This window comes from Pantherophis guttatus, chromosome 4 (genome assembly GCF_059756535.1).
Source record: "Pantherophis guttatus breed Tessera chromosome 4, ASM5975653v1, whole genome shotgun sequence".
NCBI lineage: Eukaryota > Metazoa > Chordata > Lepidosauria > Squamata > Colubridae > Pantherophis > Pantherophis guttatus.
This window is the reverse complement of record NC_142066.1, coordinates 69,228,675-69,256,516: the sequence shown is the minus strand read 5'-3', so window position 1 is coordinate 69,256,516 and position 27,842 is coordinate 69,228,675. Positions and strand designations below refer to the sequence as shown.

General features: G+C 36.1%; 2 long non-coding RNA genes across 2 annotated transcripts in view; one reads left to right on the top strand and one right to left on the bottom strand.

Annotated features, from left to right (window-relative positions):
• Positions 1 to 27,842, top strand: part of LOC117664961 (uncharacterized) — a 64,941-nt gene that overhangs the window by 12,158 nt on the left and 24,941 nt on the right. The window lies entirely within an intron of this gene.
• On the bottom strand, positions 17,969 to 27,810 carry LOC148114153 (uncharacterized). The gene is made up of 2 exons (XR_015734337.1): positions 27,703 to 27,810; positions 17,969 to 22,015 (listed from the first exon to the last, which is right to left on the bottom strand). It is a non-coding gene; the product is annotated as an uncharacterized LOC148114153 (long non-coding RNA).

Genomic DNA, 27,842 nt, shown 5'->3' with positions numbered 1-27,842 from the left:
GTGACTACAATTATCGTGAATAGGTTTTCCATTGTTTAAATTTTCAGACATATTAGTATCAGTGTTTGATGCATTCTTATCATTATTTTCATCATGGCTATCTGAATTTGGTTTTTTGTTTCTTAATTGATAGTTTGCATAGACTAGTTCGTTATCTTGTGGCAGTAGGTATGTTAGTCCATCATTTGTAAATAGTTTACCTATGTTTCTGTTGTTCTTAGTCATGAATACCTTTCCACCTCTGAAAGTGGTTTCTATTGCATTGTCTAAGCTTAACTTTAGGGTTGCCAATATGTTATTTGGAATTTCGGGCACAAATAGTACCCCCTCTATTTTTCCTATACCTTTTATATGCGTGTCTCCTATTCCTCTCACTAGGACTCTATTTTGGTTTGCTACTTTAATATAATATTTCTTTTCAGTGAAGTTACTTAATATTTCTCTATTATGAGTTGTATGGCATGTGGCTCCTGAATCTATGAGCCAGGTGTTGAGTGAATCAGATATCAAAGTGTTATTATTTCTTATTCCATATAGTGATCCTTTCTTATTTTCTCTAGGGTTATTTCTGTATGTTTGTCTTTCTCTAGAGTGTGGTGATTCTCTTCTCTTATACCTGTAATCTGGGGAGGTTCTGTCTAAAAAGTGTATTCTTCTATCCTTGTGTTTATATGAGTCACTGTATCCTATATTCTTGGGACAGTCTCTACTCTGATGTCTTTCAGATCCACATGTGAGACATTCATGTGGGTATCTGTCTCTGGCCCTGAAATCAGTCCTTCTTTGATTTCTACCTTCTCTTTGTTGTGTATATCGCTCTCTTCTAAGTCTATCTTCAGTAATAAGCTTATTGGTAAGGTTTTCTAAAGTAATTTGCTCTATACTTAGGTTATCTATTAGTGTAATGTAGTTATCCCAGCTGTGATCTAGTGAGTTAATTATAATGCTTTTCATGGTGTTGTCAGAAATGGTTTCTCCCCTTTGAATAAGGTCTGCTCTTACAGCGTTTAAATTCAAGATATGCTCACTCATGGATGTATCATGTTTTAGTTTGGCAGAATAGAATTCCCTAGAGATTTTTGTGGTAGTGGCTACATTTTTGCTATAGAACAGTCTGAATAATTTTTGATATACTTCAAATACAGTTAAATTATGCTCTATACTGGGGAGTATACTTGGGGAAATAGAAACAATTAACATATAGTATGCTTTGTGGTGGAGGCAGTCTATTTCATAGGTCCAAGGCTTATTTGGTGGGTTATCAATAAAAAATAAAACATTTTCTTTCATATATACAATCTGTAAACACTGATCCCATTCCATTAAGTTGCTTCCATCTAATTTCAATTTTATAAAGTCTGGAGGTATTGTCCCTGAGTGTAGTGAGGTGTTATTCATGTTTAGTAGCTGTCCATGATTTAAGACCTTAGCATACTCACAATAAGGCCTGGGTATGGTAGATGTATGTCTGTATTTACTTATCTCTATGTTGCGCTGACTTGTATTTATGTTTCCTTCTTCTTTCTTTGCAGGCTCGTTCTGGGCATGCTCAGTCCTCATTTTTCTCCAGCAGTCGATGAGGGAGGTTCCTGTGTCTGCAGCTCCTGGGGTGAAGTCCCAGACGGCCTTCTGTTGCTCTGCTTTGTTTCCGGAGGGCCTCTGGTGACTGAAGAATGCCTGGGGTGCTGCTCTGCTCATCGGGGAGTCTTCTCTGAGGTCGTCAGTAAGTGGAGCTTGAGGCGGGCCGCCATTGCCAATGGAGCCGGGTTGTTCAGGGAGCTGCTCTTCAGTAGGTAAGTATGATTGCCAGCTTGTCTTTCTTCGGGTGGCTAGGCCTTTCTTTAGACAGTCTATTTCTTTTTGGCCTTTGGTAGATGGTAGTTTAGAATTTTCTATTTCATTTTCTGGTTGTTTGTTTGGTATTGTTAGTTTAGTCCCGAGTGCTGCAGTTAGCACCTGTATAGCATTGTCTATTTCTACTTCAGTAGGTTGAGCTTTGTTTTGTTTAAATAATTGTTTTTTATTTGTTTTTGGACTCGGGTAATCATCTTCTTGGTAGGTTTTGTTTTTTATTTCGTAGTTTGAGGTTTGGAATTCTTTTAGTAATTGGTCAGGCATTTTAGAGGTATTAGGTGGGTAAGATGGCTGCCATGAAAAAGGCGGGAAGCTGTCGCCATCTTTGGTGTCATTTTTGAAGTCAGGGGTTGAATTTCTTACCTTGCAGTTTTCTTGTTTGTTATTTTCGTTATCTGCTGCTGTTCCGTGGTCGTTTATTATGCTGCGGATTTTCACAAGCAGATTTGATTCAGCTGTAGTTGTTTCTATTAATTCTAGTATTTTTCTTTTTACCTCATCTTCTTTGTTTGGTGTTAGCAGTTCATTTTCTTGTAATTGCGTTTGTTTCTTAATATTTTCAAGTGGTGTATATTTGTCAGGAGTTAGTTGAGCTGCCATTCTTTTCGTTATGTATCTGGTGGCAGGTCTTCTTTTGTCGTTATGTGAGTCTTGCATCTTTATGTTCGGTTGGGCCTACCAAACCATCCTCTGCTACCAATTTGTTGCTAGTTTGGTTATCCTGGTTAGGCCCATATATAAGAGACTGTAGGCTTTCTTGTAATAGTAATATTTATTTCTTTTCTTCCTCAGGAACACAATTAGACAGGCACTAATCTGGGAGGAGCAAGAACTTATATACAGAGAAGGCGGGGCTAATGGTAAGTACTAACCAATGGTAAGTGACACAATGACATCACACAATGACATATAAACAAGCACACATATTTACAGATATCAGGTTAGGTATTTTCATCTGTAACATAGACATACCCAGTTCCTGCAGCCGTTCTTCATGTGTTTTGGCCTCCAGTCCCCTAATCATCTTTGTTGCTCTTCTCTGTACTCTTTTTAGAGTCTTTTTTACATCATGGCGACCAAAACTGGATACAGTATTCCAAGTGTGGCCTTACCAAGACATTATAAAGTGGTATTAACATTTCACATGATCTTGATTCTATCCCTCTGTTTATGCAGCCTAGACTGTGTTGGCTTTTTTGGCAGCTGCAGCACACTGCTGGCTCATATTTAAATGGTTATCCACTAGGACTCCAAGATCCCTCTCACAGTTACTATTATTGAGTGAGGTACCACATATACTGTACCTGTGCATTTTGTTTTTCTTGCCTAAATGTAGAACCTTACTTTTTTCATCATTGAATTTCATTTGTTAGAGAGCGCCAATGTTCAAGTCTGTCAAGATCCTTTTGTACCTTAAGCCTTCTTCCGGAGTGTTGGCTATTCCTGCTAGCTTGGTGTCTGCAAATTTGATGGGTTCCCCATCTATCTCCTCATCCAAATCATTGATGAAGATGTTGAAAAGTACTGGGCCTAAAAGAGAACTTTGGGGTGCCCATTGCATACTTCCTTTCATGTAGGTGCAGTTCCATTGAAAACTACATGTTGAGTGTGGTTGGTCAGTCAGTTACGAATCCATCTGGTGGTGATGCTGTCTAACCCACATTTTTCTATTTTATCTAATAATAAGTTATGGTCTACTTTATCAAATGCCTTACTGAAGTCCAAATAAATTATATCGACAGTATTCCTTTAGCCCACTAATTTTGTCACTTTGTCAAAGAATGCAATAAGATTAGACTGGCATGATTTGTTTTTGACAAATCCACGTTGGCTTTTGGTTATTACTTTGTTTGCTTCTAGGTGTTTGGTGATTTGTTGCTTGATTATCTTTTCCAGAATCTTCCATGGTATTAAGATCAGGCTGATAGGTCTGTAGTTTCCTGGATCTATTTCCCCCTCCCTTTTTGAATATGGGAACTATCAGCTATTTTCCAGTCCTCTGGCATTTCCCCGGTGCTCCAGGATCTTTGAAAGATATAGTTCAGTGGTTCTGAGATCTTATATGCCAGCTCCTTCAGAATCTTAGGGTGTAATCCATCTGGTCCTGGTGATTTGAACTCATCTAGGGTAGACAGGTGCTCTCTTACCATTTTCTTCTCTGTTTTAACTTGTGTACCTAATCTGTTCTTGTGGTGCTGTTTTTGATAGGTTTGACTGTTTTTTCCCTTTGTGTAAAGACAGTTGCAAAAAATGAGTTAAGTAGTTCTGCTTTCTTCCTGTTGCTTGTCCCCTTCTTGCCACTTTCTTCCAGCAATGGACCAATTGTTTCTTTGACTTTTCTTGTTTTTAACATGTTGGAAGAAGCTTTTTTTGTTATTTTTTTTACTTTCGTTGCAAGCTTTTGTTCATTGTGAGCTTTCTTCACTTCATCTTTTCAGGCTCATGCTATTTGATGATACCATGTTTCTCCCAAAATAAGAGTGGATCTTATATTACTTTTTGCTCCAAAAGATGCATTTGGCTTATTTTCCAGTTAGGTCTTATTTTGGGGGATATATAGTAGTAAATGCCTCTGTCTGCTGATGATCTTAACTGGGGCTTATTTTGGGGGTAGGGCTTATGAGCATCCTGAAAAATCATGCTGGGCCTTATTTTCCGATTGGGTCTTATTTTCAGGGAAACAGGCTATTCTGCCTTAGTTATGTGCCCATCTTTCCACTTTTTATACTTGTACTTTTTATTTTTCAATTTGGTGGATAATTTTTATGCAGCTATGCTGGTTTCTTTTGAGAGCTGTTATTTTTCTTCTTCATTGGTATTGTGCTGCACTGGGCTTTTATAATCTCACTTTTCAAAATTTCCCAAGCTTCTTAAGTTGTTTTCCCCTTGGGGATTCTCATCCATGGAATCCTTCCCAAGCTCTCTCTAAGTTTATTGAAATTAGCTCTCTAAAAGGCCAAGACTCTAGTTTGACTTTGTTCTATTGCTTGTGCTTGCATAACGTTGAATTCCAATATTGCATGATCACGGTTCCTGTAGCTTCAACACCTTCTATCATTTCATCTCTGTTAGTGAGAATTAAGTCCAATATGGCTGAAATTTCATGCTGAGGAAAGACTTTGCAATAAGCATTATTGTTCTTAGCAGATCAATACATTATAATTCCTGGAGGAATGTTCATTTTTATAAATAATTATATAATGACATAATTTTTCAGATATGGCTTCTAAGCCATGACCTTTGTATTTCCATTTCCTAAATGGAAAATGTAACTTGAACTTGGACTTAATATGAACGTCAGACCATCCTTTCCCCCACTTTTCTTCCTTATTCTTTTTCTTGAGGAAGAGTTCAGAAAAACTTAAAAGCTGACAGTTTGGTACCACTTTGATTTGTAATAATAAAAGTATTACTCAGATATAGATTTGGACTGCTGTGTAATTGGGTTCTTAATAAGCACAGCTTTTATAATAAATAGAATTTAAAATACAATAATAAAACAACACACTGAGCTGTATGTCAACTATGTGAACTTTATTTTTATAACCTGCACATACTTTGAAGAGAGATACCATACACTAAAACTGTAATGTTCTCTGTTCTGTAGTAGAGCTAATGGGCAGCAGACAGAAGTTGTATGATCTGTCACAATCACCCTGCTCATATAGGCTAACATAAAATTATTATAAAAACTATTATGTTTGCCTGTCAAACATACAACTTTAGCTTATCATACTAATGGCCTTTGTTTCCTGGTTCTTCCTTCCTGGCTTATCCCTTTTAAATTATCCAGTTTCTAATTTTCCAGTTGCCCTCAGCCTAGTCATGTCTTTCACACTAAAGGATATCATTTGCTTATCATAATGCTGTGGTGCACCTCATATATAGTACTTCATATGGACTCTATTCCCACCGTATTCAACTTACCCCATGTTTCTGTAGAAGAAGGAGTGACAGAACCTGGGGATGGAGTTAAAAGAGGGTTCAGCCTAGAATCCCTACATAGCCACAGACAGACAGAATTCTTGAATTCTGTTGATCCTTATCTAACTCTAAGCAAGTCCTCACCATTTTTTGTAAAGATTTCTGTGCATAGACTTTTTAGTAATAAATAACCTTTAGCACATTCATATCTTGACCTAGTCTTTTGTACCTGATAGTTTCTCTTGACAGAGCCTACTCACATTTCCATATAACAAAGTGACCAGAAGCACAATTTATGTATAGCCAATTTCATTTATCTCCAATTCATAAGCAAACAACATCTATTTTTAAAATATTCTTCCGGTTACACTGTGTATAGTGTATTAATTAATACAGTTTATTACACTACACTACACTACACTACATTACACTACATTACACTACACTACAATAATACAGTGTATTAATCTTCTCATTGTTCCTATCACCCATCTCCTTCCAATAATGACTGTATGACTGTAACTTTGTTGCTTGTATCCTTACAATTTATATTGACTGTTTCCTAATATGACTTGATAACTTATTTGTACCCTATGACTATCATTAAGTGTTGTACCTTATGATTCTTGACTAACTTATCTTTTCTTTTATGTACACTGAGAGCATATGCACCAAAACAAATTCCTTGTGTGTCCAATCATACTTGGCCAATAAAAATTATATTCCATTCTATTCCGTTCTACAGATTCAATCACATCATTTTTACAATAGTTACAGATTTATGAGTTAATTTATATAACATCATAACTATGATGTTAACTACGATCATAACTATGATGTTAACTACATAACATCATAACTATGTAGTACGATGGACTTGCAGGGCTGGCATAACATATAACATGTTCACACTGGTGTAATAGGACTGGGTATTTGTTAATATGATTTATTGGGTTAGGGATTTTCTGTTTCCACTGTGAGTTGTATTGTGCTGGGAGGGTGCACTGAGGGAGCTCCACAAATCTCATTGTACATATGAGTGACAATAAAGATTATTATTATTATTATTATTTATTTATTTATTTCCCCCCCTTTAGATACTGATATGTACAGTAGTCATTACATTTCCACTCTTGTTCTGATGCACATTTTTCTGACATTCCTTCACTTTAGTTTCATCCCAAATAATTCCATTACTTTTATTCTTAATTCCCTTCATTTTGCTGGAAGCTCTTTATTTACATCTTTTTATCTATTTTCCAAACTAGTTTTGAAAAACAATTCTTAGCTTCTATTAATGTTAACCATTCTGTCCTATGTTTGACTATATTATTTGCAATCTATTCTATTTGTATACATATAATATGTAGAATGATATCCTCCCTTTTTTGTAATAATTATTCTCTCATATAGATTTTTTTAATTCATGTGTTTGTGTACCTTTGAATCAGTGCTTATTTCTGATGACTCCCTGGATAAATCATTCCACTTTTCTTGGCAAGGTTTTTGGGAACTGGTTGGTCTTTTCCTCCTTCTCAGTGCTGCGACAGAATGAGTGGCTCAAGGATATTCAGTTGGCTGTGCCTAAGATGGACTAGAACCACAGTATCCCTATGTTTAGCCTGATGCCTTAACCACTACACCAAACTAGCTCTCTTCTCATCCACAGTCTCTTTCATGTCATTCTCTTATCAAATATCTTTTATTTTTGTATTTCCCATTGACGTAACTCTTTACATCAATGTGGCATTTGTAACATATTCCTTTTACTCTGTTCTGAGCAACTTCCATGAAATTCTTTTTTAGGTATATTTTTCTTTTATTCTGTTAGCAGATAAATCTAGTCTCATTTTCTTGCAGTGATTTTAATTTAATGCTGATTTCTTTCTCTTCCATGTCTTTGTTTCCCCAAGATCTATTCCTGACCCTATCAAATAATGCTCTGTCCCTCATTCAGATTCTCATATCATTTTGCACTATTCACTAATTCTTTCAAACTTTTATCATAAACAATTACATCAGTTATCTAATTAGATAAATCTCTATTCCTTGAACCATATATTCAGAAGAAGCAGAACTTTTTGTAAAGCAGATATTTATTAAAAATATCCCATACCCATTTATATTCCTTCTTGAGCCTTGAAATGACTTAACTGCTTTTGCTTCAGAGTAGCTAATTAAAACATTATTTGGGCAGCTAAAAAAAAATTCAAAATAACAACCTTAAACAGGTTCAGTTTGGTTAAGAGCATGCATTGTTCATTTGAAAAAGTCATACCTATAGAAAAAAGAGATCCTTAACTTTATCACACATTTTACCCTGGTTTTGCTGTAGTACAGAGACCCACTTACAGCATTAAAGCTGCAAAAACACAACTTTCTCCCTCTTGTCAAACTTAATTCATGATCATTCCTTTGATATGCCCGGATTCTTTTCTCAGCAATACTAGAAAAGCAGTTCACTGGTGCTGTTTTCCAAACTTTCAATTTCCCAATATTTATTCTGGGATATTTCTCTAAAATATTATGTCAGTTATCCAGTCAGATACTCATCAAAGACCAGCATATTTGGAGATGACATAAGTTCTTAAAATGTTTCACCAAACTACCTCTTCAATCTAAAAAAATGCCACTACTCCCACAAAGCTTCCTAGATTTGCTGTTGTACATGTGTCTTGGCAGCAGTAATTCCACACTGGATCCTTCATTTATAAACAATTGCTACATTATCATCAGAAATTATATCCTTGGGCTGGAAGAATGCAATTTTAAGAGCACTGGTGTCAATGCTGCTGCCATATAACATGCTGTACAGTCTTAAGAAATTCTGTTTTCTCTCTCCCATTTGAAAACAGGATTTGTTTCTCTCTCTTGCCTCAGATATTCATGACAATTTACTTTCTCAATGGACAGATTGCCTGCCATACCTCTTATCTTTACATCTCTTAAATTTATGTTTTGATCAGGCTAAATGGAGGGAAAAAATAAATATAGTTTACTGTGTGTTTTTTTTTTTTTGAGGCGGTAATCTATTTCATAGGACTTCTTAAAATGACACTCCGATGAATTGAATACCTTTTTACTTCTTCATAGTTAATCTGTGCAATGTAATATCTTGTCAGCATGGAATCTGCCCATCTAGTCCATTCACTGAGAATGAATGAAAATTGTTGAAATTATCAAATTGTTGAAAATTGCCTTTTCTTTGTTGGATGTGACAAACCCTCTCTAAATACCTTTCACTTCTTTATAGAATTACATTAAATGGAGGCTGTACATCCTTCTTGGGAAAGAGTATCTCGTGACCCAATGCAATGAGATACTCTTTCCCAAGAACAATGTACAGCCCCATTTATATAATCCTATAAAGAAATGAAAGGTATTTTATTTCATTTTGGTTTCACTTGATTGACTTAGAACATCTGTCCGGTTTTATTTGGGGCTTTATATTCACTTTTCATTGTGGGTTTAAAACAGTGATATGGATTTTGTGATGATGATGACAATGACGATGATGTAAATCATCCTGGATCCTTTGGTAATAAAGTAAATTAATTAACTATCTAACTAACTGATTGACTAACTAATAATTCAGTCATGTCAGAGTACACTCAGTGATTTCCAGAAGCGAAGAAGAGAGAGTGAGAGCACTGATGGTCTGGTATTCTCCGAGCTCAGCAACTGGTGGAATGGTATGCCAGTTTCAGATGTAGCTAAAACAGTGAAGGCGAAATGGGCAAATCTTGGGTTGGATGCAAAGTTATTAGAAATTATTTGCAAATGTCTGTTTTCTTAGTTTATATGCCAACTGTTACCCTGGTTTATTTGCATGTTAAAAAAAAGTATTGTTTCATATATTTGTTTCTTTTCAATATATGAAATAGTCAACAAATAAATTTGTTGTTGTAATAATTTTAGTTGATTAAGTATGTTAGAATCTTCTGTTGAATTCTGGAGTTCTCCTTCAATTTAATTTCTTGTAACATATTTTGAATTTTTTCATTCATCTTTGTCTTGATTAGTATATTGTATAAAATGTCCATGCATCACAGCTTTACAAGCATCCCAAACTGTTGTCAAATTGATTCCTTTATTTAAATTATTGTTATAGTAATCTTAGAGTACCTGTTTAGATTCTTTCACAATCTGTGATCTCTACAAAACAGACTCATTTAATCTCCATTTAAAAGAATGAAGATCAAATTTAAAGTGTAAAGACACCGGATTATGATCAGAAAAGGTTTTTGGAAGAATAGTAAATTTGGTTGTTTTGTGAAGTAGATTTTTTATAATTCAAATCATATCAATTCTAGAGAAAGATTTGTATCTCTCTGAAAAAAAAGGCAGTCTTTTGTTAATCCATTTTTTAATACCTCCAAACATCAATCAAACGTAATCAGACAGGAAAAAAAGATGATAACTAAACTTCAAGAGGGGAATAAGACTTACATGGATAATAAAATCATTCAAAGACTTTTTTGAAATTACTATACCAATCTATATAAGGAACAAGAAATCTCTTTGTACAGTATGGAGGATTACTTATCAACCAAATATCTTCCTAAACTATTAAAAAACTACAAGCAAATTTGAACAGTCTAATAACAACCTTTGAAATAATAGAAACAATTAAAAGAGCTAAAACAGGCAAAATTTTACAAAATTTTTGAAGATCAACTACTTCTTCCATTGAAGGTCTTAATTAATTCTATCCTATAGGGAAATCTTGTGCTGGATTCTTGGAAGGATGCCTACATTTCTTTAATATCCAAAGATAAATTGGATTTAACTTCTGTGAAGAATTGCAGACTAATTTCTTTCTTTAACAATGATTACAAACTCTTTATATCTATTTTAGCTGAAAGACTTAAAAAAAGTTTTTACAGGATTATACACATGAAGACCAGTGAGGTTACTTATCTAAAAGACAACTAAAAGATAATGGTGGCTATGGCTTTGGCTATGACCTAATGAAGCACTACATAGAATAGAGATGATATCAGAATGCAAATTGATGACATATTGGACATTGATATTTTAAAAAGAATGGTTTAGGATAAAGACAAGAGATTAGTTAATAAGTGAAAGATATGCTTGTGATTGGTTTAATTATTTATTTTTATTTTTTTAAATTTATTGGTTCGATTTATATGCCGCCCTTTTCCGGAGACTCAGGGCAGCTTACAATCCGTTAAGCAATAGCCTTCATACTTTTGTATATACCTACTTAGTAGGGCTTTCGGCCCGGCCCTAAGCAGTGTTCTTTTTTATACAGTTGGCTTATTGCCCCCACAAACCGGGTCCTCATTTTACCTACCTTGAAAGGATGGAAGGCTGAGTCAACCTTGAGCCTGGTGAGATTTGAACTTGCAGTAATTGTAGGCAGCTGGTGTTACTTAACAGTGCTTTAGTCTGCTGCGCCACCAAGGCTCTATAACATTATTATAGAATGTTTGAAAGATTTAAATGATTAAAAAAAGTTTTGTTTTCACAGGAACCTGAACTAGATGTTAATTTATGTGTTGGAAATGACCACGATTGCTAAAGTATATAAAATGTTATTCAAGGTAAATCTGGAAGATGAATATGTTAAAGAATGTATGGTAAAATGGGCAAAAAATGGGTATAGCATAATGCTAGATAAATGGGAGAATGTATGGACTAATGAACTAAAATTTATAATAAATTATAGCTTGAAAGAATTTTTTTATAAAGTGATGAATCATTGGTATTTGAACCCAGATAGACTAGCGAAAATGTATAAAGTGACTTCTAATAAGTGCTGGAAATGTAGTCAAAATTCAGGTTCATTTTACCATGTGGTGGTCTTGCAAATATGTGAAAACATACTAGATAGACAACAATGACAATGCAGAAAATATTAAAATACATATATTAATGAAATGTGAAGCTTTTCTTTTAGGTATTGTGGACAAGCCAATTGAAAAACAATTTGGGGTGTTATTCCTTCACATAGTGACGACTGCAAGAATTGTACTTGTCAAATAAAAAGGGATGCCGACAGTTGAACAATAGATTTTGAAATTGATTGAATTAACAGAGATTTTGAAATTAACTGCTTTGATCAGTCATAGTGAACTAGATGGCTTTATAAGAGACTGGAAACTGTTTTGGTCTTTGTATGGTCAAGTACTGTATAAGACACCCCCCCCCAAAGAAAATTTGGGTGCATCTTATACTCTGAATATAGCTTTTTCTAAATATACTCTGAATGTAGCTTTTTTTCAGCCCTAACGAGGCACTAGCGAAGTGAAGCGATCTCCGTGCTTTGTCTGCTCCCTCCAACACTCAGCTGTGCTTTAGAAGCTTTTTTTCAGTCCTAATGAGGCACTAGCGAGTGAACGATCTCCGTGCTTTGCCTGCTTTTCTCATTGCTGCTCCCTCTCAGCTGTGCTTTAGAAGCTGTTTTTTATCCCCAAGCAGGGGATAAAAAGCACGTGCACACGCTCAAAACCAACAAACTAATGTGCTGAAGCTGACCAGATTAAGGGCGCTAGCCAGATGAATACCTGGTAGGCAGATTACCCCCCCCCATTTTCCTCCCCCAAAACTAAGCTGCATCTTATACTTTGGTGCGTCTTATACTCTGAAAAATACAATATATAACGGATGGCTAACAGAAGGATTTGAAGATTAGTGTAATGTTGATATGCTTATTTTGTATTTTACCTTTTATGATAAAACAAATATATTAAAAAAGAAGAAATTATTTGCAAATGGAATGGAGAGTGGTATGATGCGTATAATATTATACAAATATGGATGGATTAAGTTTTTACAAAGCAACACCTGTTCACAATACTCCTATGCACTATGATTTTACTTACAATTTTGTTTATTTTTGTTGAAAAATTACTATTTTATATACAGGTCATTTGGCTGACTCTAATCTCATTAGCAATCTGAATTTAAATTTACCAGAATAGAACCATAGCATTTAAGAAAAGAATGCAGTATGAAGATTCTCAATCAGATTAAAAAGCTGTCTAGTAAAGCTGTGGAGAACTTCAGTTTCAATTTCTTTTTTTTTAAAATATTTTTTTATTTTTAAACAAACATACATAAAACCATCTTCAATTGCAAACATTGTCAGTTGGTTACAAGTGTTTTGTGCATCATTCACCAAATTCATTGCTTACAATTTACAGTTTACCTAGCTTCTCATAACATCGACCTAATATATATCTATATATTGTTATCCTCATTATCATTCAAAATATTTTAAGATTTGAGTTAATTTTTATTATAACATTCATTTCATCCTCCTGAATCTATCCAATAATAATACATCTATGTGTTATATTTCACATAGTTCTACAATTCTTGTATTGTGAAAGTCTCTACCATATTTCATTTCCATATTTTTAAATCTTTTTTAGTATTGTTTATCTTCTTGTTCTCTACTTTCAAATGTCAATTTGCTCATTTCAGCACATTCCATTATTTTCTTAATAACTTCATCCTGCGTTGGTATTTTCTCATTTTTAAAATTTTTAGCAAACACAATCCTAGCCGCTGTTAATACATTCAAATATCTCAATTTTTTATTATATATTTCAGGTATAATCCCCAGTTTCAATTTCTTAAACAGGTTAATGAGCAAAAGAAAGCTCAGAATTATTCTTATGAAATGTAAGACTGGAGGCCACATCTGAGAGCATCTGAATATTTTTTCAAGATCATACAATTATAGGGAAACAAAAGAGTCTTATTTAGCGTGTTGTAGAAAGATTTATACAATCTGAAGAGAAACCAGAATAACCAGGAACCAGACCTAAATAATATGCTTGGATGATAAATGGCCAGAATATTGAACAAGTTTGCAAATATTAGGGTATGATTTTCCATAATTCCACAAAATGCAATGCACACCAAAACTATGTTATAGAAAATGCTAAAAAACAGTGGCTGCAATCCAATGTTGCTATGTCACTAGAGGAGCACAGTATATACCAGCAGTAGTGAAGTTGTTTTCAGCAAAGGCACATGTACAACTACTCTTAGGTGACCATCTTTCCTCTTTTGCCCCTCTTGAAAAGATCCAGTCTAAATTACTAAAAGCTTTATTGAAGGGAGGCAGGGCTGTTAAAGATCAAAACTGGTGCATGGATCTGCATTATAACACATTATAACTACTGTTCAGAAGACATTAACTTTAACATGTTATAACACTTTGCCCATAGCAGTTCTGGAGAAGTAATATAAAAAGTTCCACATGAACTATGCCGCTGTGGACAAGTAGCCTTTGAAACTACAGCTCATGTCCTGTTGTAGAGATTCTTTTGTAGGGATTCACGGACTCATAACACCTTACCTGATTAAATATCCTAGAAACTCTCATCATTTTAATGTAAAACTATTATTGTTGGATCAGTACAATTCAATTTATCTGGACGTAGGTAAGTTTTGGTATACTGTGTGTAAAATTAGGCTGTCACCCATTGATTTTTACCATCAATTGTAATATATTACTATGCCTTGTTCTGTTTGGTTCTGTTCTGTTCTGTTTTATTTTAATGTTTAATTTTTTGTACTGGTCTGTGACCATAATAAAGACTGAATTGAATGTGTTCTAGACATATTATGCTTTTACAACTCTGAAGCACGAGGGGGGGAGAGGGAAGGGGGAGAGGAATTTAAACCTTTACTTTTCAAATGTATGCTGATAATGTCAAGAATTATAGCTTTTAATAATCTGATCCTGATCCTGAGAGGATCAGTGTAGAGATTAAAGGCACCAGGCTAGAAAATAGGAAAGTCTGAATTCCAGTTCTTCCTTAGGCACAAAACCACTGGATTGATTTTGGGCCAATTACTCTCACTCAGCCATGTAGTTATCAAGATTCAAAACTGATTTGGAGGTACAACTACAATCCTGAACTTTGTTTAATTTACTCCTATTTTTAAAGCTATTTAAAATCCCATTGTTTAACTGTGTTCTATGAGGAAGTACTTTATTGTCCTCGATCCAGGGGTGAAATTCAGCAGGTTCTGACAGGTTCTGAAGAACTGGTAGTGGAAATTTTGAGTAGTTCAGAGAACTGGCAAATACCACCTCTGGCTGGCCCCAGAGTGGGGTGGGAATAGAGATTTTGCAATATTCTTCCCCCAGGAGTGGGGAGGGAATGGGGATTTTGCAGTATCCTTCCCTGGAGTGGGGAGGGAATGGAGATTTTGCAGTATCTTTCCCCTGCCATGCCCACCAAGCCACACTACGCCCACCAGGCCACGCCCACAGAAACGATAATAAAAAAATTTGGATTTCACCCTGATCCAAGCATATTATTTAGATCTGGTTTCTGGTTACTCTGGTTTCTCTTCAGATCGTATAAATCTTTCTATAACACACTAAAGAAGATTCTTTTGTTTCCCTATTATTGCATGATCTTGAAAAAATATGCAGATGCCCACCAAACCACACCATGCCCACCAAGCAATGCTTACAGAACTGGTAGTAAAAAAATTTGGATTTCACCACTGCCTAGATCTCACACCATTCATCTTTATTTAATGAACTCATGACCTAATATTACAAGAAAAAGAGACATTTTATTCTATCCACTTTTTTCACAATATGCAAACATTTATAAGTTTTATATGATCCTTACTAAGAATCACTAAATGAATTCCTCATAGTCATGGACATGTTTTCATATATATTTTTATGAGCTCTATTAGTAAATCATGATTTACCTTTTGCTTCATTGTTCATTGATTTAGAATCTAGAAGCAGATGACACCATTCAAGGATATTACTAGGATGGGCTTGGTTTTGTTTCCCTCATGTTCTCACTCTCACATCAGCCACAGAGAGCTAATTTTTTGTTTTTTAGGATCTCAACCGTGCAGTAACTAGCTAGATCAGGGGTAGGCAAACTTGGCTCTTTTATACCCTGTGGACTTCAACTCCCAGAATTCCTAAGACAGCTTGGCTGACTCAGGAATTCTGGGAGTTGAAATCCACAAGGTGTAAAAGAGCCAAGTTTGCCTACCCCTGAGCTAGATGATAGCAAAAGCTTTACAGACTTGATAGAACTTAAATAATTGCTGATTGCATGACAACAAATATTATCAATTGATCTAGAACCTAGAAATCAAGGCAGGTCACAGCCCCAGGACTTAAATCTTATTTTGCTCCTGTCAACAGATCCTTTTCCCTGCCTTGTTGGCTGACAGTTGGTTACAATCAGCCAACAATTCTGTCTGGCCTACGTAGCACTAATTTCCCTATTGCCAGCTTCTGCCCTTACTCATGTGTTATTTCAATATATGACTAGCACAATATGTACTAACTAAGTTGAGTCCAACTTGTTGACCCAGAGCTATAAAAGGTAGGTGCAGCAATAGTAAGCCATTTTTCTTATGTTACATAAGTGAGTCACATTTACATGAATTACATTTACATGTTAGCAATTGAAATAGATGTATACATAGGGAACATAGATGAAATTTCCTGTAGTATTGCGCTACAAATAATTATGTGCCACTGTATTTGAAATCTGTGCCCTCATTACTATCTTCTTGATATCACATAGTAATCACTTTTCAGTATGATTGCATGGTATGATGCTGTATGGCATGGGTGTCAAACTCAATTTCACTGAGGGCCACATCAGGGCTGTGGTCGACCTCGGGTGGTCAGGCGGCCGTTGCCATCTGGGTGGGCATGGCCAGCTTGACGCCACTCCCCAAATTGCTGGCATGTTTTCTCTTTGCACTGCAATTGGTTGGAACAGGGCCTTCTGAAGGATGTAGCTATGTCAGAATTTCCAGTGTTCCTTTTTTGCCAGGCATATCTTTGAATTCAGAGAAAATGAATCGTTGAATAGATTCCTATTCAAAAAATATAACTTTAGGAACATTGGAATAAGTTAGTGTACTTGATAAAGTTTCTTGATGCAGAGTGGCTCAAGTTCCTTGCTAAATGAACAGTGTGATGGAATTCTGAGTTTATGTCACTTTGATCTAGCATCAATAATCTGTAAGAATAGCAGTGTATATTTGTGAGAAAGAGATAGCAAGAATAGCAGTTTGTCAATTGGGAAAAAGGGGATGGCCAAGATATTCACAACACTGGGTGCACCAGTGACAATTCCCAACAATACTTTCCTTTTTAAATTAAGGAGCTAAGCACTTCAGAACAGGAAAACCTCCATCTTTTGAGATAGGGGTATAATTTTAAACTTAGCACTCTTGCTTACAAGGATTCTCTCTGTAGTACATGTATCTTTGTAGTACCTTTACCTTATTCCCAGATTAATTGGAGATTTTGCTAAGAGCAAAAGATTGAAGAAAAAAAATAATAATAAAAAGTTCATCTTTAGCCCGGGAGTAAATATAACTACCATATCACAATGGTGAAAGAACTATAATGAAGGCGAATCGAAGTGCAGAAAAGATAATATTTTGTCTCACTTATCCTCACTATTGGCAAATATTATAAAGGATATTGCATAGGTTGCCTGGGGACAAGTTACATTTTTTTCATGCTTACTCCAAAGAAACAGAACTACAGCTTTGGTAGCTTTGAATGGCAACTTTGTCCTTTGGAAATGAGACATGTGGATTGCTAATGTTATTTGGTAGATGGTACTTTTCCCCCCCAAGCCTCTACTTTTATTTTATTATTCTGTTCATTCTTCTTGGATGTGATATAACCATATTATCCTTGTGTCCTAGTGTTATTATTTTTTAAATAAAAGCCTTAGACTGTGCTGAAAAATCAATAAAATTAAATTAAGAATAAAATGACAAACATCTTGGCTTTTTATTAACAACAATTGGATGATGGTTTCAGGCTTTAGGTAAGATATATTGAAAAATTGTTAACACAAGTAAAAAAAAGTCCAGCAAATAGTTCTTTCCAATTTGATTGACACTGAGTTGATGTTAAGCTTTGGTAGAATTCTGGCTCACATTAGCAGATGTTTTCTCTATTTTCCCAGGTGGACCTCTATACATTCACAATACATGCTTAATTAGAACAACCTTTAATGAATGGAGAACTTTTGTGGGACGAATCATTGTATTATTCTAGAGCTAAGACCACTTCTTTCTAATGATAAATCCAGTTAAATTCTATCATCTCTCTCGCTGTAATGCTAGTAATATAATGCTGTATCTATTTTTGGTGGATTTCAAAAAATAGCCACATTACCTATTAGTACAATTTTTATTTTTTTTTTAACTTTAGAATAAGCTCTGGCAATATTATTATATCTCTCCAAAGTGATTCCATTTTTATGCTTATAATAATCACTCTCAAGATCCACAAGTACAGTCTGGTAGTGGTACATTGTTCCATAAATGATTTATGGAATCACTGTATTTTTAGTTTATTTAGTTCTTTCAGAGAAAAGGTTGATTGCTGAGTCCAATATAATTGTCATTTCCAAACATAGCTTCCGTCTAAAAATCAGAGAGGAATTCAGATCCACATGGATCTTCAAATTGTATATCTGTGGTTTCTAGATGAAGAACTGAAACATCAACCACCATCCCAATTGTGTCTCACAATGTAGTAATAGCAATAACACTTAGATTTACTGTATATGTGCCCCATAGTACTTTGCAGCACTCTCTACGTGGTTTAAACATCAGTCTATTACCCACAATGATCTGGGTTCTCATTTTACTGACTTTGGAAGGATATAAGGCTGCCACATCTGGATCGAATCCCAGGTTGTGGGCATCCTAACCACTGCACCAGTAGTGCTCCTTTTATCTCATATCCATCACCATTTAAAAATAGTATTTAGGGAACCATACTCTTGCCTTTCATATGTGACAGAGAAATAGATTTGGGTATCTTCAGCCTAGTGGCATAATTTGGTTCCTGATTTCCCTGTCTGAAGCATTCTGCTTAATAACACAAATAGGAACACAGTGTTGTTTGTAAAATATTTACAAAACTTCCTATTTCAGGGCATGTAGTAAAGTAAGCAATTTCCAAAATATAATCTAGCAATTTTCCCTGCCATTTATGACTTTGAAAATAGAATTGCGATTTTACAGAATTGAAGGCCATTGCTATGGAAAGTTATATGTTATTAAATCACTTTTAGAAACTTCATTTGACAGTGATTTATCAGAGTCAAACAAGCTCCCCAAATTAATCCTGAATATGGTATTTATTTTTAGTTGTTTCAGGATTCACTTTGATTGTGGATTATTGGGGGTGGGGGGACAAAAATGGAACTCTATCTAGATAAAATGTCTTCTAATCTTTCTTTTATATTTCTACTATTTGATTTGAAAGATAATCTCTTTGAGGCTTTATACTAGAAATATTGTGCTTTTAATAGACAAAGTAGAATTTCCTTATATAGATTAAAAAATGTAAATTCTTATTTGGAAGGAAATATTGTTTGGAAGTTCACTCACAATAATACCATTCTAAACTCTTTCTTTCAGCATTTCCTGATAAAAGTCATGGAGGACTATGTTCTATTCCATTTTTCTATCAGACTGTATTAAGTACACAAAGACTGTATTAAGTACACAAATATATTTTATATACTTTGATTCTTTTGAACATTAAGGGTTGCCAGGTCTATGTAGCAGTTTGAGCTATAGGTGGCAAGTTCTGCTAGTAATAATACCTTTGTGACAAGCATCACAAAATTATATTCACAAAAATAGAGGTTTTGTAAGACCTGAATTCCATGTCTAATTGATATGTTGAATTTAAACAAGTCTATCTTTAATTCAGTTTTCTCTAAGGGGACCCCTATCAGTCTTTTTTGACAGTTTATGGGATCACAACATATTCTTTGGCTGTAAATGAAGCATACTTTGGTAAAAGACAGTTTTGTAAAGTGAAAATAATAAATGAATTTGAAATCCAGGAGCCTGGATAGCTTTGCAGACTAAGCACTGTAATTTAACACCAGCTGTCTGCAATTAAAGTAAGTTCAATTCTTGCCAGGCTCAAGGTTGACTCAGCCTTCCATCCTTTCTAAGGTAGGTAAATTGAGGACCCAGTTTGTGGGGGCAATAAGTTGACTTTGTATAAAATATACAAAAGTATGAAGGCTATTGCTTAACGCACTGTAAGCCGCCCTGAGTCTCAGGAGAAGGGTGGCATATAAATCAAATTTAAAAAAAAATCTAATAAATGTATGCCAGAATATTTTATGGAGCAAGAAAAGCAGATTCATGGGAACGTTGTATTACTTCAATTAGCTTTAAATTGCTAATTATGCCTATACCACCAGATCTGATACATTTCCTTCAGAAAAGTAATTTATACCAGGATCTTTTTCATCAATTACTTATTTTTAATAACAAAGGTAACATAGTAGTGCACCATTTCCAGAAGTCTTTATCAAACATAATGGTAGGAAAAGAGGGCAGTGATGGTTCATACTGGAGCTATGTAATATTAATTTAATCATAGGCTTAAAATGTGAGAGAAAAGATTGTATGTGTTCGAATTACTGTTATAAAGTTTAGCTAGTACTTACACTTCTCTTATTAAGTAAACAAAACACCATAACTTTTTAAAATCTCCTCATTGAAAATTGGCAGATAGTTACTAGTCTGTAGTTTTTCACTGAGTCCCTTCTTTTGCTACAAACTAGCTCTAAGAATATATTGCCTCCTTAAGAAAGCAAAAATGAAGATATTTGCTATAATTTGGGGGCCAGAAACTTAAGACAGCCATGCTTTTGACTGATGTGATCACAGAACTATTGAACCATATCTTTCAAAGTTCTTGGAACACTGGGAACTACCAGAAGATTGGAAAAGAGCTGATGTTCCCATCTCCCCCCCCCCCAAAAAGGGGGGCAAACACAGATCCAGATCCAGATCCAAAATCAGCCAGACATCAATACCTAAGAGGATCCTGGAAAAAATAAACAAGCAATAGATCTGCAAACACCTAGAAGCAAGCAAAGTTATAACCAAAAGCCAACATGGGTTTGTCAAAAATAGATCATGCCAAACAAATCTTTTTTCATTCTTTCACAAAGTAACTAAATTAATGGACCAGAGAAATGCGGTGGACATAGTATACTTGGATTTCAGTAAGGCATTTCACAAAGTAGATCACAACGTACTACTTGGTAAACTAGAAAAAAGATGGATAGACAGCATTACCAGATGGATTTGTAACTGGCTGACAAATCACACTCAATGTGTAATCCTTAATGGAACTACATCTACATTTACATGTAGCAAAATAAGCAAGGTTCTGTTTTAGGCCCAGTGCTCTTCAATACCTTCATCAATGATTTAGATGAGGGAATAGAAGGGGAACTCATCAAATTCATTGATGACACCAAGCTGGCAGGAACTGTCAACATGCCAGAAGATAGGCTCAAAATCCAGGTGGATCTTGACAGACTTAAACAATGGGCCCTATCTAACAAAATGAAATTCATTGTAGAGAAAAGCAAAATTTTACACTTAGGGGGGAAAAAACTCAAATGTATAGGTACAGATTGGTAAAATATGTCTTAATAGCAGTAACTGAGAGTTGAATCTGGGAGTTCCAGCAGCCACTTAAATAAGAGCCAGCAGTGTGCTGCAGCCACCCAAAAAGCCAGTGCAATCTTAGGCTGCATCAATAGAATCAAGATCATGTGAGATGTTAATACTGCTTTTAGTACTAACATAAAGCAGTATAACATAAAGCAGTATGTTATACTGCTTTATGTTAGTAATGCTTTCCAAGGCCACACTTGGAATATTTGTTTTGGTCCAGTTTTGGTCATCATGTGATTAAAAAGATATGTGAGGCTCTAGAAAGGGTTCAAAGAAGAGCAGTAAAGATGAATAGGGGGCTGGAGGTTAAAATATATGAAGAACAGTTGTAGGAATTGGGTATAGCATATCTACTGAAAAGAAGAACTAAGGGTGATATGAAAGCAGTGTTCCAATATTTGAGGCGTTGCCACAAAGGAGAGGGAGTCAACTTATTTTCCAACGTACCAGAAGACAAAACAAGAAACAATGGATGGAAACTAACCAAGGAGAGAAGCAACCTAGAATTAAGGAGAAATTTCCTGAGAGTGAGAACCATCAACCAGTGGAACAGCTTGCCTTCAGGGGTTTTGGATGCTCCATCATTGGACGCTTTTAAGAAGAGACTGGACATCCATTTGTCCAAAATAGTATACAAGGTCTCCTGCTTAAGCAGTGGATTGGATTAGAAAACCTCCAAGATACCTTCCAATTCTGAGGATAATGATGATCAGCATAAATTGAGTATCTAAGGAAAGAAGCATAAACAGAAGTAGAATACTCTCCTCCTCGCAACAGCTTCAGACATGGAACATGGATGGAGTTTTTTACATTAACATATTATACCTTTGTTCTCATTTTATCTGGGATTAAAAAGGGCTTCAGGAATTACTTGTCTATAAAATGAAATCTATCTAAAAATCCATCTGTTTAGCATTTATTCTCTCACATTGCTATGCCAATTTTCATGAACTCTAACTCCCAATATGAATATTATCATTAAAAAAAAAATGGAAGTAACATTGGACAAATAAATCTAAAACAATACACTAATTCCATTATTTCTTACAACTGTTTGACTGAACATTTAAAATGTAATTGTATCTGCAATCACATGGTAAACCTGCCTAATGTGTTTGACATTAAGTAATCCCAACAAAATTATTTATTGCATTCATTTGTGCAGGAGAGGTGCATAATAATATATGCTGAAAATTAAATGTCATTCCAAATTGAGTATTTATTGAGGAGATTGATCAGGAATACTAAATGCCAATTTCACTCTTAGGGTTTATTATTCCCCTGTCTTTTGATTATTTCCATTACAGCTTTTTCCCCTATAGACTGGATTTGCATGTTTAAATTGAAACAGTTGCCAAACCCGTACAATTCATTTGCTTATCTGATTATTTCAATAAACACTTTATTTATATTGCCTATCTACAAAAATAATTTCATTTTCTTAACTTGTAAAATGAAATATTTTGGTATTGCTGAGTGGGAAAGTATAGTCTGAGTTTAGAATGAATTATATAATATAATATAATTTTCTACCTTTCTACCAAAAGGATACAAGGGCTGATACCTAAGACTTTAGATACCTTATTATACAATATGTAAGATTAATCTTTTCTGTTCTACTCATATATTTGAATGAACATTATCTTGCCTCGCAACTCTGTTTGGCTAATAAACCTTTCTTGTGCCCCCATATGAACTTAATAATACTTGGTGTTACTGGTAAAACTATAACATACATTAAAATATGCAGTATACCTGAAGTGCTTGGAACATCTGAAGTACGCTCAATAATAGGTCTGTGTAATCTCTGAAAGAGTGTTTTTCTTCAATGGTGCATTGAATGAAGCACTCTTGCAAAGCTGTTTCATATTTCCTTTGCACCTATTGTCTCTGCTGGCATGTTGTCACAAAGAGACTTTAACCCATGACCTATGCAGCACAGTCATCAATCAATTGAACAGTTTGCCTCCAGAAGTTAAATGTTCCTTGACTGGAAATATTTAGAGATCTGTGGTTAGAATGCAGTATTGCATGCAAACTCTGCCCATAGGCAGGAGTTCAATCCTGACCGGGTCAAGGTTGAATCAGCCTTTCATTCTTCTGGGGTCAATAAAACGAGGACCTAGATTGTTGAGGTAATATGCTGACATTTGTAAACCACTCAGAGACTGTTGTAAAACATCATAGGATGGTATATAAGTGCCTTTGCTATTTAAGAAAAGACTGGACAACTATTTGTCTGGAATAGTGTAGGGTCTGCTGCTTGAGCAGGGAAGTGGACCAGACTTCCAAGGTCCCTTGGAACCTCTATGTACTTCTAAATTTTTCTGTTACTGGATGAACTAGAGGGCATTGTCGAAGTCTGGCAAAGCCCATTGATAGAGTGAACTGATAAAGTACAACTAATCTTTGACTTACAAGTGGTTATTTTACAACTGTCTGAAGTTATAACAGCCATACAACAAGTGTCATACTGGTCATACTGCCTCCCTATGGTCCCATGATCATATGTTGGATGGGTCAGCTTGGGGCCCCTCATAGCATTTCTTTACAAGATGGACTGAATACTTGTTACATCTGTAGTCTCAGAGCATAGGTTGTGGAAGGACTAACTACTTATATAAAACATAAAGCTAAAAAGATAAGCCTTCAGTGGAGGGGCTTTGCAGTCCTAGATTCCACACTTTTTAAACCCTCTTTTGTTGTTTGTAGTTCTTTATTTTGGAGTTTCTCTCTCTTTTTTGCTGTGTATTCCCCCCCCCCCCAGTATTTTGGAATCTGATGAATGTATTTCCCACTTAGCAGAAGGATTAAGTCTGTAAAGCATTAACATTTCTAGATCTCCTGGTTTTTTTAAATCAGTCTTACTCCATGAAAGATTACAACAATTTCTAAGAACTTTTATATTGGTAATTAGACCTTCTATAAAGTGTTATTTCTTAAACAAGGCCAGATTATTCATTCATTCATTCATTCATTCATTCATTATTAATTCAATTTGTATGCTGCCCCTCTCCGAAGACTCAGGGCGACTCACAATGCATTTAAAATCATTACAAAAAACATTTAAAAATTAAAAACATTAAAACTCATTCACACCATTCATGGCCAGATCTCGCCGGATCACAAGAGTGAGATCAACGGCCCCAGGCCTGCCAGAAAAGCCAGGTCTTCACCGCTTTTCAGAAGGCCAATAGGGTGGGGATGGTCTGGACCTCAGGAGGTAACTGGTTCCAGATAGCTGGGGCAGTCACAGAGAAGGCCCTCTCCTGCAGGCCCACTAGCCAGCATTGTTTAGCTGATGGGACCCGGAGGAGACCAACTCTGTGGGATCTTACCGGTCGTTGGAAGTTATGCGGTAGAAGGTGGTCTCGAAGATGCCCTGGCCCTGAGCCATGTAGGGCTTTAAAGGTAATAATCAACACCTTGAATTGTGACCAGAGACTAATAGAGAGCCAGTGCAGCTCGCGGAGAATTGGTGTAATGTGGGTGTACCTAGGTGCACCCACGACAGCTCGCGCGGTTGCGTTCTGGACCAACTGTAGTCTCCAAACACTTTTCAAGGGTAGCTCCATGTAGAGCGCATTGCAATAATCTAACCGTAAGGTGACAAGGGCATGAGTGACCGTGAGGAGAGCCTCCTGATCCAAGTAGGGTTGCAATTGGTGCACCAGGTGAACCTGGGCAAAGGTCCCCCTAGCCACAGCTGTCAGATGTTGCTCTAATCTTAGCTGTGAGTCTAGGAGGACATCCAAATTGCGAACCCATTCTGAGGGGGACAATTTCTCCCCCCCCCCAGAACCAAGGATGGCCAATCAACATAATCTTTAGGAGGCAATACCCACAGCCACTTGGTCTTGTCTGGGTTAAGTCTGAGCCTGTTGACTCCCATCCAGACCCTCACGGCCTCCAGGCACCGGCCCATCACATCCACCGCATCACTGAATTGACGCAGGATAGAGATATACAGCTGGATATCATCAGCATATTGCTGATACCTCACCCCGTATCATTGGATGATCTCACCCAGCGGCTTCATGTAGATGTTAAATAGGAGGGGAGAGAGGACCGAGCCCTGAGGTACCCCGCAAACAAGGGGCCTAGGGGTCGACTTCTGTCCTCCTACCAACACTGACTGTGATCAACTAGAGAGATAGGAGGAAAACCACTGTAACACGGTACCTCCCACTTTCAGCTTCCTTAGTCGTTCCAGAAGGATACCATGGTCAATGGTATCGAAAGCCGCTGAGAAGTCAAGTAGCACCAAGATGGAGGAATGACCCCCATCTTGGGCTCGCCAGAGATCATCCATCAGTGTGACCAAAGCTGTTTCTGCTGTAGCCAGGCCTGAAGCCAGACTGAAAAGGGTCTAGATAATCCATTTCCTCCAATGACCGGATGGGGCTGAAGTGCCACCACTTTCTCTACAACCTTTCCCACAAAGGGTAGGTTGGAGACTAGACGAAAATTCTTTAATTCTGCTGGATCCAGGGAAGGCCTCTTGAGGAGGGGCCTTACAACCACCTCCTTTAATGGTTGCGGGAAGGCAACCATTAAATAAATTATGATTTATTTTCTCATAAAGACTTTAAGGATGCTGTCTAATCATCCAACCATTGTCATGCCATAATTACAATAATGAGGGCAGGCTTTATATTATCTAGGCCAGAGTTCTGTTTTATATTGGACAATCAAATGCTTCTAGAAAGCCCCAAAACAACTATTGAACACAATACAACTATGTATTTCCATTATTTTTATCCTAATCTCCCACTATTCAACTCTGTCAACAATATTGTGTATTTTACATATTACATCTCTTTCCCTCTACATTTCTTCTTCATGTGTGTTAGATCCTTTAGATTCTAAACCTGACAGCAGTGTCTTACATTTAAAATGTAAGATTCCTGGGGAATCTTTTAATACCTACCCCCATCAAATTGATATTTTGAAATCAAATTTGTCTTTGTTTTCTGATACTATGCAGAATAGATAAATCCATATAGATGAAAATTATTCTTTCCAATAAAAAGTAATTGTTTCTTTCACATCTACTGTTCCTCAAAAACCATGAATTTTTAGAGAAACGGTAGATGTAAAAGAAACAATAGATGGGTGCCCCTTTTTTCTTCAATAATAACTCTTAGGATAGGTTGGGCTAAGAAACCTAGTCACTTTCCCTGCTTAAGACTGAATGTAAACTTGTCCTACTGCAGGGCTGTCAAACTGGATTTCTTTGAGGGCCAGATCAGCATTGTAGTTCTCCTCCATGGGCCAGTGGGGGGTGAGGGAAATGGGATGGACACATCCTGCAGCACCCTGATAGCCAAAAGGGGACACGGTGGGGCTGTGTGTGGCCCCCTCTGTCCCGTTTTTGGCTTGAATGGCCTCCAGCAGCACTGTGCCAGCCAAAAATGGGCCGCATGGAAGCCCTGCAATGCGTCTGCAAGAAGACTGCATGCGGCCTGTTTTGGCCAGCAGAGGCACCATGGGCCAGTCTTTTGATGTTTTCACGCTGGTCCCACGGGCTGGATTTAAGCACCCCACGAGCCAGATTCGGCCCGCAGGCCTTGAGTTTGATACCCCTGTTCTAGTGGAATACCTTAAGTGTTATTTGCTGGAAGGGCTTATAGCTGTCTCTTAATTCTAATGGAAAGAATTTTTTTTTTTTTTGCCTTTCTTTCTTTTTCTCCATCTTTAAGAAAAGTACTAAGGTAGCATGTTATATTGATCTTCAATGCCAGGTAATTGTGTTGTTTCATTAAAGTGAACATGTCTTTCCTAAAGCTGCTAAGAAAGGACAAATGAGGCTATTGGAAGGGCTCATTCTTTTGAGCCAACATTAAAATATGTTACATTCTCTTGAAGAATCAGTGCAGTCACTTCAAGAGCTTTATCACATCGCCTGACATACTGATGGGTTTCATGATACTCTGTGCATCTTTAAACCAGTCTTGATTCTCATGAGTGTCTGCAGTTTTCTTGGCAAGATTTCTGGAAATACTATATAGATTTTCACTGACTGGTGGGATTCAAATTATTTAACAACCAGTTCTCTGCCTAATGACTGGCAGGGTACCTTTTTTTCTGCTTCCTTTATGTTGTTCTAAATAGACAAATCAGTTAAGGAGTAGAGCTTTAGAGGATGGTGAGAGAGGAACTACTCTGAAGAAACAGATTGATTCTCAATGAATATTCACTTTTCTTTTATCAAAACAAAAATGTATAATTTGCTACAAAAATCAAAGGATGGACATAAGTGATTTAGTTGCAAATCAGGGACATTTTTAACATATAATTCTTTTATATTTTTAAACATAACCTTAATAGGTTACATTCATGTTAATTTAATTGCCTTTACTTCCCACTGAAAATAATGGAAATATTAATCATGCCATTTACTTTATTACTTACTTTTTTAAGATCTTATTTTTTTGAAGATCTCCAGAGGTCCAGAACAGGCTGACCCACTGGCAGAGAAGCCAAAGTGTTTTATTCAGATGATGGTGAAGCTGTAAGAATATCAAATCTAAGGAAAACATTTTCACCAAAAA